The sequence below is a fragment of the Octopus sinensis genome, linkage group LG7 (genome assembly GCF_006345805.1).
Source record: "Octopus sinensis linkage group LG7, ASM634580v1, whole genome shotgun sequence".
Lineage (NCBI taxonomy): Eukaryota > Metazoa > Mollusca > Cephalopoda > Octopoda > Octopodidae > Octopus > Octopus sinensis.
This window is the reverse complement of record NC_043003.1, coordinates 6,867,565-6,881,225: the sequence shown is the minus strand read 5'-3', so window position 1 is coordinate 6,881,225 and position 13,661 is coordinate 6,867,565. Positions and strand designations below refer to the sequence as shown.

The 13,661-nt window shown below is 38.9% G+C and overlaps 1 protein-coding gene across 1 annotated transcript in view; it reads left to right on the top strand.

Moving 5' to 3' along the window:
* LOC115213845 (tetratricopeptide repeat protein 39A) overlaps positions 1-13,661 on the top strand; it is a 99,522-nt gene that overhangs the window by 5,815 nt on the left and 80,046 nt on the right. The window lies entirely within an intron of this gene.

Genomic DNA, 13,661 nt, shown 5'->3' with positions numbered 1-13,661 from the left:
GGACCAAAGAACTGAAGTATTTTGGATTGCAAGACTGTGTGAGAGAAAGATGTGATGTAATAGTGGAGAAATGTGTCTGCATAGATGATAATGCACTTGCTTTTTTAATGAGTCTGCAAAGAAAGAGGCATGGAGAAGCCATTATGAAAGACTGTTGAACATGGAGAATGAATGGGAGGAGGAGATTCTGCCCAGTGTTGACCAAACTGAGGGACCAGCTACCTGAATCGACAGTACTCTGGTAGATAAAACAATTAAGGATATGAAGATAGGGAAAGCACCTGGCTCATCAGGAATCACCACTGAGATGCTTAAAATATCTGGCAGTGTGGGTTATGGTCTAGTCACCCGTATTGTAAATCAGGTGGTTCATGAAGGAGTCATGCCCAGTGACTGGTGTAGCAGTACCATAGTCAACTGCTACAAAGGTAAAGGTGATGCCTTAAATAGAAATAATTACCGGAGTATCAAATTGTTGGATCGGGAGATGAAAGTTACAAAGTGAGAGAGAGAGAGAGAGAGAGAGTCATAGCTCAAATAATTAGGGAGAGAGTTAGTCTAGATGAGATGCTGTTTGCTTTTGTGCCAGGTAGAAGCAACTGCAGGAGAAATACCTAGCCAAAGATAAACCCCAGTACTTGGCTTTTGTTGACTTGGAGAAAGATTTTGACAGGGTCCCCCGATCCCTTATCTGGTGGTCAGTGTGGAAACTAGGAATAGACAAGTGGTTAGTGAGAGCCAGTAAAGCCTTGTACAGGGATGCTACCAGTAAGGTGAGGGGGGTTGCAATGAGTACAGTGAGGAATTCAGGATTCAAGTAGGGGTTCATCAAGTATCAGTGCTCAGCCCCCTCTTGTTTATCATAGTCCTCCAGGCAGTAATTCAAGACACGCTGCCCCTGGGAGCTTCTTTCTACTGATGACCTTGCTCTTTTAGCTGAATCACTACCAGAACTAGAGAAGAAGTTCCAGGTATGGAAGCTAGGTCTAGAATCAAAGGGCCTTAGAGTTAACCTAGTAAAAACCAAAGTCTTACTAAATAGGAAGGCAGACAAATCACAAATCCTTTCAGGTAGAGGGCCCTGCTCAATCTGTAGACAAGGTATAGGTAGGAACTCCATAAGATGCACCCAGTGCAAGCTTTGAACATAGAAAAGGTGCCGCAACATCAGAGGAAGGTTAGCCAGGAAGCTAACTTTTGTATGTGGAAGGTGCACAAGTATAATAAGTGCTGAACATGTGCAGAAAATAGATCCATCAACTGCCAGTGGGGCAAGCTAGAGGTAGCACATAGCTTCTCTTATCTAGGTGACCAAGTTAGTAGTGGAGGTGGATGCTGTGAGCCTAGCTGTGGAAATATGATTAGGCTGGGCAAAGTTCAGAGAGCTCTTACCCCTGTTGGCAACAAAGGGCCTCTCTCTCAAAGTGAAAGGCAGATTGTTTGATGCCTGTGTGCAAACAGCTATGCTGCATTGCAGTAAAACATGGGCTGTGATGGCTGAGGACATTTGTAGGTTTGAAAAAAATGAATCCAGTATGCTTTGCTGGATTTGCAATGTAAGTGTGCGTGTTCAACAAAGTGTAAGCATCTCAAGAGAAAAGTTAGGCATAAGAGGAATCAGATGTGGTGTGCAAGAAAGATGACTGCATTGGCATAGTCATGTGATGTGTATGAACGAGGACAGATGCATAAAGAATTGCCAATCTCTAACTGTGAAGGGAACCTGTGGTGGAGGTAGATCCAGGAAGACATGGGATGTGTTGCTGAAGCATGATCTTCGAACTTTGAGCCTCACTGAGGCAATGACTGGTGACCAAGACCTTTGGCATTATGTTGTGCATGAGAAGACTCATCAAGCTGAGCAAAATCGCAGTCATAACAGATACCAGTGTCATGCAAATTACCGGTAGCACATAAACACACCCCAGTGTCAAGCAAGTGTCATGTGAAAGCACAAATTGCACTTTTAGAGTAGTTGGCAATATGAGGGGCATCCAACCATAGAAAACCATGCCAAATCAGACTGGAGTCCTGTGTAGGATGCCAGTGTGTCGGCCCAGTCCAACTGTTCAACTCATGCCAGCATGGACAATGAACATTAAATAATGATGATATATATCATCCTTGTCTTTGAAACGCAGAGTAGATGAAGCAGGGACAACTGAAGAAGGGGAATATTCCTTGTGTTGTATGTCTTGTTTCTCTGTTTGTTTTTTTGTTGTTCGAATAAAAGTTTGTTTCTATGTTTTTGTGTTTATGTTTTCGTTTCTCATTGTGTTCAAGGTTTTTTTTTATGTCCTGTACCAATATATGCATTTATATATACATATATATGTAGGTATGTGCATATATGTATGTATATATTCATATATTTATATATTATTTATATTATTATATGATCAAACGCCATGCATCTTTTTCCAAGAAAGTACATATATATATATATATATATAAATAGATGAGTGTATTTTTACCTTGTTAACAATTATATATATATTTTATCATTAATTAAAATCTTAGGGTAGCAAGAATATTTATCGAAAAAATTCTTCGTTACCAGTGGTCTAGCGAGAAGGAAAAAAATAGTCAATAGACTATATATTATTCAGAGAAGAGTACAGTGTACATTCAAACACAAAAGAGATACCCGAAGAATAGGATATCTGACTCACTAGAAAGAGCAGTTAAAACTCAAGCCACCAATTGTTGTTATTCCGAAAGTGATTGGAAAATAAAAACTTTTACCTTAATTAAGGTAAAAGTTTTAACTGCTCTTTCTAGCGAGTCAGATATCCTATTCTTTGGGTATATATATATATATATATATATATATATATATTTATTTATTTAATTAAAAAAATTAAATAATATATATATATCTAATATAATAAATGTGAAAACTAATTTCTGTGTGTCAGTGTGTCTCACTTAGACCCCCTACTATTCCTCATGATGGGGTGAGAGTAACAGTAGGCATAGAGACGGCGAGAGTGGTGGCGGAGACAGAGAGGAAGAAAGAATAAAGGGAGAGAAAGAGAGATGATGATGATTTATTAAAAGTAGTACTGTTGTATGGTGGCGGTGGGTGCAATAATAAAAGGGAGAAAGAGGTTGATGATGTACAACTTTGTTTAACCATGTCTCTTTGACAGAAATTCCTGTCGCCAACATACTGAACACTATCATTTTTGTTTTATTTTTTGCTTTCTTTAATACATGTATATATTCATACACACACACACACACACACACATATATATATAATACACTTTAACTGAAATAAAGTTTCCCCAAAATTAAGCATTCTAATATAATAAATGTGAGTGTCACTTTTTCACCTTTAATAAATCCTTTCTAGTGGAGTCACGAAGCCTCATATTTTGGGAGAAGGGATTACATTGACCCCAGAGCAGGTACTAATTTTATCAACCCTGAAAGGATGAAAGGCAAAGTCGACCTCAGTGGAATTCAAACTCAAAACCTAACAGCAGATGAAATACCGCTAAGCATTTTGCCCAATTCTGCCAGCTCACTGCCTTAATATAATATAATATAATAATATATATTTCTTTACTACCCACAAGGGGCTAAACACAGAGGGGACAAACAAAGACAGACAAACGGATTAAGTCAATTATATCGACCCCAGTGCGTAACTGGTACTTAGTTTATCGACCCCAAAAGGATGAAAGGTAAAGCCGACCTCGGCGGAATTTGAACTCAGAACCAAACGGCAGACAAAATACGGCTACGCATTTCGCTCGGTGTGCTAACGATTCTGCCAGCTCACCGCCTTATTATATAACATAATAATATAATAAATGTGTCAGTGTGTTACACTTTTTCAACTTTACTCCTAGAGGTCATAACCCAACCATTTTGGAATCAGGTTGACTCTGTGAGTAAATTAAAGACATTCCAGGCCAAATCTGGACCCATAATCCTGAAATTCTGGATTCTCAAGTTTTCATTGTAATTGTTTTCAGTGATTTTTTTTTTATACTCTTTACTCTTTTACTTGTTTCAGTCATTTGACTGCAGCCATGCTGGAGCACCGCCTTTTTTTTTTAGTCGAGCAAATCAACCCCGGGACTTATTCTTTGTAAGCCCAGTACTTATTCTATCGATTTCTTTTTTGCCGAACCGCTAAGTAACGGGGACGTAAACACACCAGCATTGGTTGTCAAGCAATGCTAGGGGGACAAACACACACACACATATATATATATATATATACATATATACGACAGGCTTCTTTCAGTTTCCGCCTACCAAATCCACTCACAAGGCATTGGTCGGCCCGGGGCTATAGCAGAAGACACTTGCCCAAGATGTCATGCAGTGGGACTGAACCCGGAACCATGTGGTTGGTTAGCAAGCTACTTACCACACAGCCACTCCTGTGACTTTTTGCAACAAATTTTTTTGTACGATAACAATTTTTATAATCTAAAGGCAAACACCATAAGTAAATTAAAAACATTCTGGGCTGAATCTGGATCTGCAATCCTGAAATTTTGGATTCTTATGTTTTTCATTACTGTGATTGTTTTTGATGATTGTTTTTTACATGATTTTTTTGCTACGAATATGATCATCATTGGGATATGACCCTGGAGGAACCAATTGCAACAAATTCTCCGAAACAAGTCAGAGATCTGTTTGCAGAACTTCCCATTCAGGGTCAGCTCCTAAAAGCTATATACTAGTTTAAAAGTCACCTGATAGGGCAGTTTTTAAGCTAGTATATATATATATACATATAGATATGTATATATACATATTAGAGGGAAACCACTATGTGGAAACCCTTATGCTAGAAATAGATTCGCTAGAAATAGATTTCTAGCATAAGGGTGTCCACATAGTGGTTTCCCTTTAATATGTATATAATACAATTTTACTGAACCTTCGGTTTTTTTTTTATGCTAGACCACTGGTCTGAAATCGATGTTAATTAAATTAATATCTAATTTCTCACCCTCATTTAAAAAATATATATGTACGTATGACATACATACATATATATCTATATATATATATATATTATATATATATGTTGTACTATATATATATATATATATATTATATAATATATATATATGTAGTCCCGGGTTGAGTCGGGGTTAGCCACAGTAAATAAGGTACTCAATACATTGCAGAGTAAATTAATTTATTTTATGCTAGGGGGACAAACACACACATGCATATATATATCATACTATAATATATACGACAGGCTTCTTTCAGTTTCCGCCTACCAAATCATCCCACTCAAGGCATGGTCGGCCCGGGGCTATAGCAGAAGACACTTGCCCAAGATGTCATGCAGTGGGATGAACCCGGAATCATGTGGTTGGTTAGCAAGCTACTTACCACACAGCACTCCTGTGACTTTTTGCAACAAATCTTAGCTATTTCTTCTACTATAAGAAAAATCTCCCAGACAATGCATACTCAAAAATAATTCACACAGGTATAGAGGGAAAAGTAACGAAAGATCACACGTACATAAGAGTTACTTGAGAAAGGCCCGTTCTGGATTAGTTGAATATATACGTAATGTTTTATATATATATATATATATAATGTAGTGTTATATATATATATTATATAAAATACCATTATATTATATATATATATATATAAAACATTACGTATATATTCAACTAATCCAGAAACGGCCTTTCTCAAGTAATCTTATGTACGTGTGATCTTTCGTTACTTTTCCCTCTATACCTGTGTGAATTATTTTTGAGTATGCATTGTCTGGGAGATTTTTCTTATAGTAGAAGAAATAGCTAAGATTTTTTGGCTGCTATTTCTAAAAGTTCGGTGTGTGGTAAAGTAAATTTTTTTACTGAACCTTAATTATATAACGTAATGTTTTAAATATACCGTAAATGGTCTTTTTACATACTGAAAACTACTTGGTAAAATTAATTAATAATTAATTAAATTTACCCTTTTATTATTGATTATATATATGTATATATATATATGTATGTATATCCCTCAGTCAAATCGTCCAACCCATGCTAGCATGGAAAGCGGATGTTAAACGATGATGATTGTCATAAGTCCCCTTACCATTTTCCAACCACTACAACTTGTACCTTCTTCCTTTGACCCCCACAAATCTTGCACCCTGGCCCTTCCATCAAGCCTTCTGCATACAGCACACATCCACCCTTCTCTTCCTCAATTCGTCACACACCTCAGTTCCCCTTCCATACAGACTACCCAGATTCCAACTTCCCAGCCTCACCCCAAACTTCTCCTCAGGCCATTGGCCATCATAAGGCAAGTCATGCTTGCACAACTCAGGATGAGGGTTTGCATTTTCCTCTTTGAAGGTGCAGCCCACCCCAACTGTTGGGCTGGCTGATGCCTATGCTTCTTTGTTATTTTCACGAGGTTTTTTCAGAGCTGGATTTTCTAAGGGGAGCATGCCCTTGCTTACCCCCAACTTCAGTTTCTAGACATGAGTGGTCCCAAAACCAAGGCGTCTACCACGGTTTTTAAGAAATGTGGTGTTCTGTGAAAAAGTTAATGCTATAAAGATGGGCCCATCTCTTAATATCACTGCCCAAATGAATAACAAAACCAAGAAAGAATGATTGACAGATGACGATGACTACTGTGAAGTGATATATGCACACTGTAATGCAACCCTCCCAGAACACACATTAAGTGCTCAATAAAATGAACAAACCCCACAACATGTGCTGTAGAAGCCTTGTACCCAAAAGAGGAACACAACCCTCACTGCACACTCAACACACAATATAAACACTAGTGCAATGAAGCCTGGAACTAAACCCCATAACAAAACATACTGATGCCATATAACACTCCCCAAACAACAACAAAAAACTGCTACACACATTTCAATAGTACAAAAAAGTAGCAAGCGATGCAATAGAAAGTTGCTTGAAACTATCAGATATTGAATAATAATTTCTTTATTGCGCACAAGGGGCTACACACAGAGGGGTCAAACAAGGACAGACAAAGGGATTAAGTCAACTACATCGACCCCAGTGCGAAACTGGTACTTTATTTATTGACCCCGAAAGGATGAATGGCAAAGTCGACCTCAGTGGAATTTGAACTCAGAATGTCTGTCGTTACGTTCTGAGTTCAAATTCCGCTGAGGTCGACTTTGCCTTTCATCAACAATGGGGACAAACATTACCTCACCTCAGTTTATGGGAAACTCTAGTGGTAACATCAAAAATGAAGCTGGACCTTTAAGGAAAGGCCTCTCACTCAGCAGTGGTTCAGTACAGATGCAAACTGACTGCAACTGGTACCCTAAGACAGCGTCAATAGATAACAGAGGAAGGAGAAGGAAGTAGACCAGTGCAGAAAATAGGATAGTGATGCAGGGCTACTTAGAAAGTAGACCTAAAAGAAGTGGGTATAGGAAATGGTTGTTGACACTTTGGGTAGAGAAGAGAATGTTTAAAGTGATTGAACAGAGTCTAGGAGACTAAGCCAATGTTATTACGGAAATAAAGTGGATGACAGAATTGGAGGTGGAAGAGATCGTAAGAGGACTGGGAAAGAAAGACCAAACAACAACATAAGAGATATAGTTCAAACCAAAGAAAAAAGTAAAGAAAAAATAATAATATGGAGTGGCTGTGTTGTAAGTAGCTTGCTAACCAACCACATGGTTCCGGGTTCAGTCCCCCTGCGTGGCACCTTGGGCAAGTGTCTTCTGCTATAGCCCCGGGCCGACCAAAGCCTTGTGAGTGTATTTGGTAGATGGAAACTGAAAGAAGCCTGTCGTATATATGTGTATATATATATATATATATATATATATATATATATATATATGAGCGTGTATGTTTGTGTGTCTGTGTTTGTCCCCCCAACATCGCTTGACAACCGATGCTAGTGTGTTTACGTCCCCGTAACTTAGCGGTTCGGCAATAGAGGCCGATAGATTAAATACTGGGCTTACAAAAGAATAAGTCCCGGGGTCGATTTGCTTGACTAAAGGCGGTGCTCCAGCATGGCCACAGTCAAATGACTGAAACAAGTAAAAGAGTAAAGAGTAATAGCACCAATGACCAGGAAGGGACAACTGTCACCAGCAACGTAAGTGACTTAAGCGAGGAAGAGAAGATCCGAGGATTTTAGATGATAATCTGCAAGGAGCAATGAGTAAAGAAGATAGAAAGAGATTAGCAGCATTAAAAAGTGCCCAGAGAAGGAAGCTGCTAGATATGATTAGAAAAGGAGATTCTGTTATCAGTAGGATAGATACTAAAAATATAGGGGACACTAACTTACTGAGCTATGCAGAAGGGATAGTAGTTCTTCTCTTGATATTGTCTGTCCTTAAGGCTGTGTCACTTGAGTAGAGATCTGCTTTCCATTTCTCCGTGGATGGATTAAAAGAAAGCCTATGGCACAATGTCACACTCATGCATAACTGAATGTTTGAGTGTATTCAGTATTGCTAACAACATAAGAGAGGAAAGATTAGGGAAGAGCAAATGTAGGAAAGGAGATTGGAAAATAAAGTGAAGACTTTAAGACAAGGCCTTGGTGAGGCCTAATGTTCGAAGGTCATGCTTCACCACTTCATCCCAGGTCTTCCTGGGTCTACCTCTCCCACAGGTTCCCTCAACCACTAGGGAGTGGCTCTTTTTCACACAGCTCTCCCCATCCACTCTCGCCACTTGGCCATACCAGTAGGTCTTGTAGAATAGAAGCCTCGAAACTGAAAAAGTTAGAAAGCACTGGATTTGAATCTCTTGAGAAAGGATACTTAGTCAAACAGACAGGCTGAGGGGATAGTCATGGAAGGATTGAAACAGTAAGTCATAGCAGTAGCGATAAGCTTTCCAGTTATCCGAAAAGAGTAGATTAGTATCAACAGGACAGATTGAAATAGGGTGGAAGAAAGTAGTGAAGATGAGAAAGCTAATGGAGAAAAAGGTAGAAAGTTCTGGAGTAATATTTGGGATATGCCAGTCAATCATAATGGAGATGCAGCATGGTTAAAGAAAGTAAGGTAAGAAGTAGTTAGTGTGAAGCAGCCAGATTTAAGACTAACTAGTGCATTAGTGAGTAAAGTGTTACAAAAAATGCTGAATTGGAAGGGCCCGGGACCCGATTTACTTCAAGAATACTGGTTTGCAAAGTCAAGGTATATTACGTCCACATTTGTTGAGTAACTTCCTCAACATCCAGTCATAGTGCTGTAAGAGTTGGCCCAGGAAGCTCCTACACAATATATTTATATACATGCATGCATAATATATATATATATATATATACCATCATCATTATCATCATCGTTTAACGTCCGTTCTCCATGCTAGCATGGGTTGGACAGTTCGACCGGGGATCTGGGAAGCCAGAAGGCTGCACCAGGCTCCAGTCTTATCTGGCAGTGTTTCTACAGCTGGATGCCCTTCCTAACGCCAACCACTCCGTGAGTGTAGTGGGTGCTTTTTACGTGCCACCTGCACAGGTGCCAGGCGAGGCTGGCAACGGCCACGGTCGGATTGGTGTATTTTATGTGCCACCGGCACGGAAGCCAGACGAGGCGGTGCTGGCATCGGCGACGTGTGGCGGTGCTGGCATCGGCCACGAGTGCATATATATATATATATATATATACACACACATACATATATATACACACACACACACACATATATATATACATACACAGAATATATATATGAATATATATATAGAGAGAGAGCAATAAGAAAATGGAGGGGATGAATTAAATATATGTGATACCTGTGCTGGTGGCACATAAAAAGCACCATCTGAACATGGCCGATGCCAGCTCCACCTTGACTGGCTTCTGTGCCGGTGGCACGTAAAAAGCACCAACCAATCATGGCCGCTGCCAGCCTCCCCTGGCACCTGTGCCAGTGGCACGTAAAAAGCACTCAATACGCTCACAGAGTGGTTGGTGTTAGGAAGGGCATCCAGCTGTAGAAACACTGCCAGATCAGACTGGAGCCTGGTGCAGCCTCCTGGCTTCCCAGATCCCGGTTGAACCGTCCAACTCATGCTAGCACAGAAAACGGATGTTAAATGATGATGATGATGTATGCATGTATATGTGTAATGTTAGATAATAGTTTCTCTATGTGTATATTACATACATAGTGAAAGTATTAAGCCTGAAACTATTATCTCACATTACAGTAGAGATGTTATTGTTTCACTTTTGACACGTAATAGTTGAAAAATTTTTTGGGTCCATGACACTCCATGAACCCTAAGTAGTATATGTGTAAAATTAGAAGGAAATCAGTTGAGTAGTTCTTGAGTTTTAAGACACACATTCTCAGTTTTATATATATAGACTAGCTGAAGGTGACCCGCTCTACGCGCGGGTAAGAGTGTGGTTGTTACTTTCTGTTGCTTCCTTTCAGCACGTAAAAAGCACCATCCGAACGTGGCCGATTGCAGCCCCGCCTTGACTTGCTTCTGTGCCGGTGGCATGTAAAAAGCACCAACCGATCATTGCCGCTGCAAGCCCCCCTGGCACCTGTGCTGGCGGCACGAAAAAAGAACCCACTACACTCACAGAGTGGTTGGCGTTAGTAAGGTTATCCACCTGTAGAAACACTGCCAGATCAGACTGGAGCCTGGTGCAGCCTCCTGGCTTCCCAGACACCGGTCACACTGTGCAACCCGTGCTACCACGGAAAACGGACGTTAAACGATGATGATGATGATGATTCTCCGTCTTTGTTTCTCTCTCCTTTCTCTCTCATGTTCCCACTCTCTTACAATTCTTTTCTCTCGGACTCTCCCTTGCTTTCTCTTACTCTCTATCTTTATCTATCTCTCTCCCATTTATAAACAACAGAAGATCTTGAGTAAGTTGAGAAATAAAATATTTAGAAAGATCAATCATAAATATCAGGCAGTGGCAACGGAAAGGTCTGCTTCAAGGCAGACAGCAAAAACGCTAACATTTAAAAGGGACAGACGAACTTGCGAGCTGAATAAAAATAATAAAATATTGGAAACCAAAGTTTGAAGGGATAGAATCTGAGGATAGTAGAGTCACCATGGCTGGCATTTCTTAACGACGGACCACAACGTATTGACAGTTTAACGGTTGGCGTAAAATTTTGAACTTGATGTAAAAGAAAATTCGTAAACACCAAGTTTTGAAGTGATTCTTTCTCACGACAGTAGACTCACCATGGCAAGCATTCAAAACTTCTTTATCATGGACGGCAACATATTGACGATTAAATGGCTGGCGCAAATTTTTTAGCTTGATGTAACAGAGAATTCCTAAACACCCGCTCCTTGAAATTTTAATCCCCTTCCAGCCCCATTTAGACCCCTTTTCACATTTTGGTTAATATAACCCGATTTCATTCAGGTCTACTGGGGCCACATTTTATAAGATGAGGAATTTTGTCCTAGAGGTGACGCCTTTCATTTGAGGAAAAAAATAGTTGTCATGCAAACTTGCCAGCACTTTTAACATAGGTGTGCATATTTTCAGCTGAATCGACCGACTACGTAATGCACACATTATATATATATATATGTATATATATATATGTGTGTGTGTGTGCACGCATTATATATACAAATGTATACAAATGAGATATATATCTGTATAAATTAAATTAGAGAGAAAACCACTAATAGGCAAATCAAACAGTGAAAAACCAAAAAAAAAAAAACATTAAAAAAAAATATAATATAGAAAATATATAAAATATAAAATTGAAAAATTTAAATTATTTAAATTGAAAATAAAAATTATTAAATTATATTTATAATTTGTTTAAAAATATATATAACTATGAAAAAGTATGAAAAAGTTTAATATACATAAATACAGATCTATACACTTTGTATATATACATTATATATACATATTTATATATAGAACACACACACACACACATACATTATATATACATATTTATATATAGAACACACACACACACATACATTATATATACATATTTATATATAGAACACACACACACACACATACATTATATATACATATTTATATATAGAACACACACACACACACATACATTATATATACATATTTATATATAGAACACACACACACACACACACACATATAAATGAACGCAAGAATATCTGATTCATAATATTTGTTCTCATGCTCGTGTGTTAGGAAACAGAGTCAGTGAAAAAGAGAGGAAATAGCGAGAGTGACAGATACTTTAAATAATGGTAGTGTCATTCTGAAAGTTATATATGAAGGGGAGTAAGAGAGGGAAAGGAGGAAATAGCGTGAGTGAGGAAGATGGCCCCTAGCAACCACACCTTTTAAGATAGGGATTTCTAAGGTAGCCCACGAGCATCGTCACCTCATTCTACATGTCCCTGTAAATTTTGGAGTGAATCGGACGGGGCGTAGTGGCATTGAAAGCGATCCAAGCGGTAAAAACGCATTTCAGTTTTATATAGAGAAGAGATATATCCATATATATATATCTATATCTATATCTACATCTCTATATATATATATCATCATCATCGTTTAACATCCTTTTTCCATGCTAGCATGGGTTGGACGAATGACTGAGGGCTTGCGAACCAGATGGCTGCACCAGGTTTCAATCTTGATCAGGCAGAGTTTCTACAGCTGGATGCCCTTCCTAATGCCAACCACTCCGAGAGTGTAGTGGGTGCTTTTACGTGCCACCAGCACGGGGGCCAGTCAGGCGGTTCTGGCAATGACCTTGCTCGAATCTTTTACACATGCCACCGGCACAGGTGCCAGTAAGGTGATGTTGGTAATTTTCACGCTCGAATGGTGTCTTTTATGTGCCACCGGCACGGAGGCCGGACAGTCGCTCTGACAATCATCACGCTCGGATGGTGCTCTTAATACCCTACTAGCACAGGGCTCAAGTGCCAGTAAGGCGTTGCTGGTAACGATCACGCTGAAATGGTGCCTTTTAAGTGCCACTGGCACTGAGGCCGGTTAGCCACTCTGTCAATGATCACACTCGTAGCACGGACGCCAGCCATCGAATTTGATTTGGATTCTAATTCAAATCAAATCCAAATCAAATTCGATATATATATATATATATATATATATATATACACACACATTCATATATACATATATACAGATGTATATGGTTCAAAATGGTACAAGAAACAAAAACTGAAAGAGAAAACAACATATACACACATCCTTATGCATATGTATACATATATTATTATTAAAATGGAAATTATCCAAAATAAGCTATGTCTACTAATTTAAAAAAAAAATATATATATATGTATATATATTCACACACCCATACATACATACACACACACACACACAGAGGCATAGATGTTTGTGTGCTTGTATACATATGTGTATACATGTATAATGTAAGCATGTGTATATACGCGTGTACACACCTACCCACCCACACAATACACACACGTAGCCACCCCACACACATACATACATTTATACACACACACACACACACACACACACACACATATATATATATTCACAGACCCATACATACATACACACACACACAGGCATAGGTGTTTGTGTATATATGTGTATACATGTATAATGGAAGCATGTGTATATATGCGTGTACACACCCACCCACACAATACACACACGTAGCCACCCCACA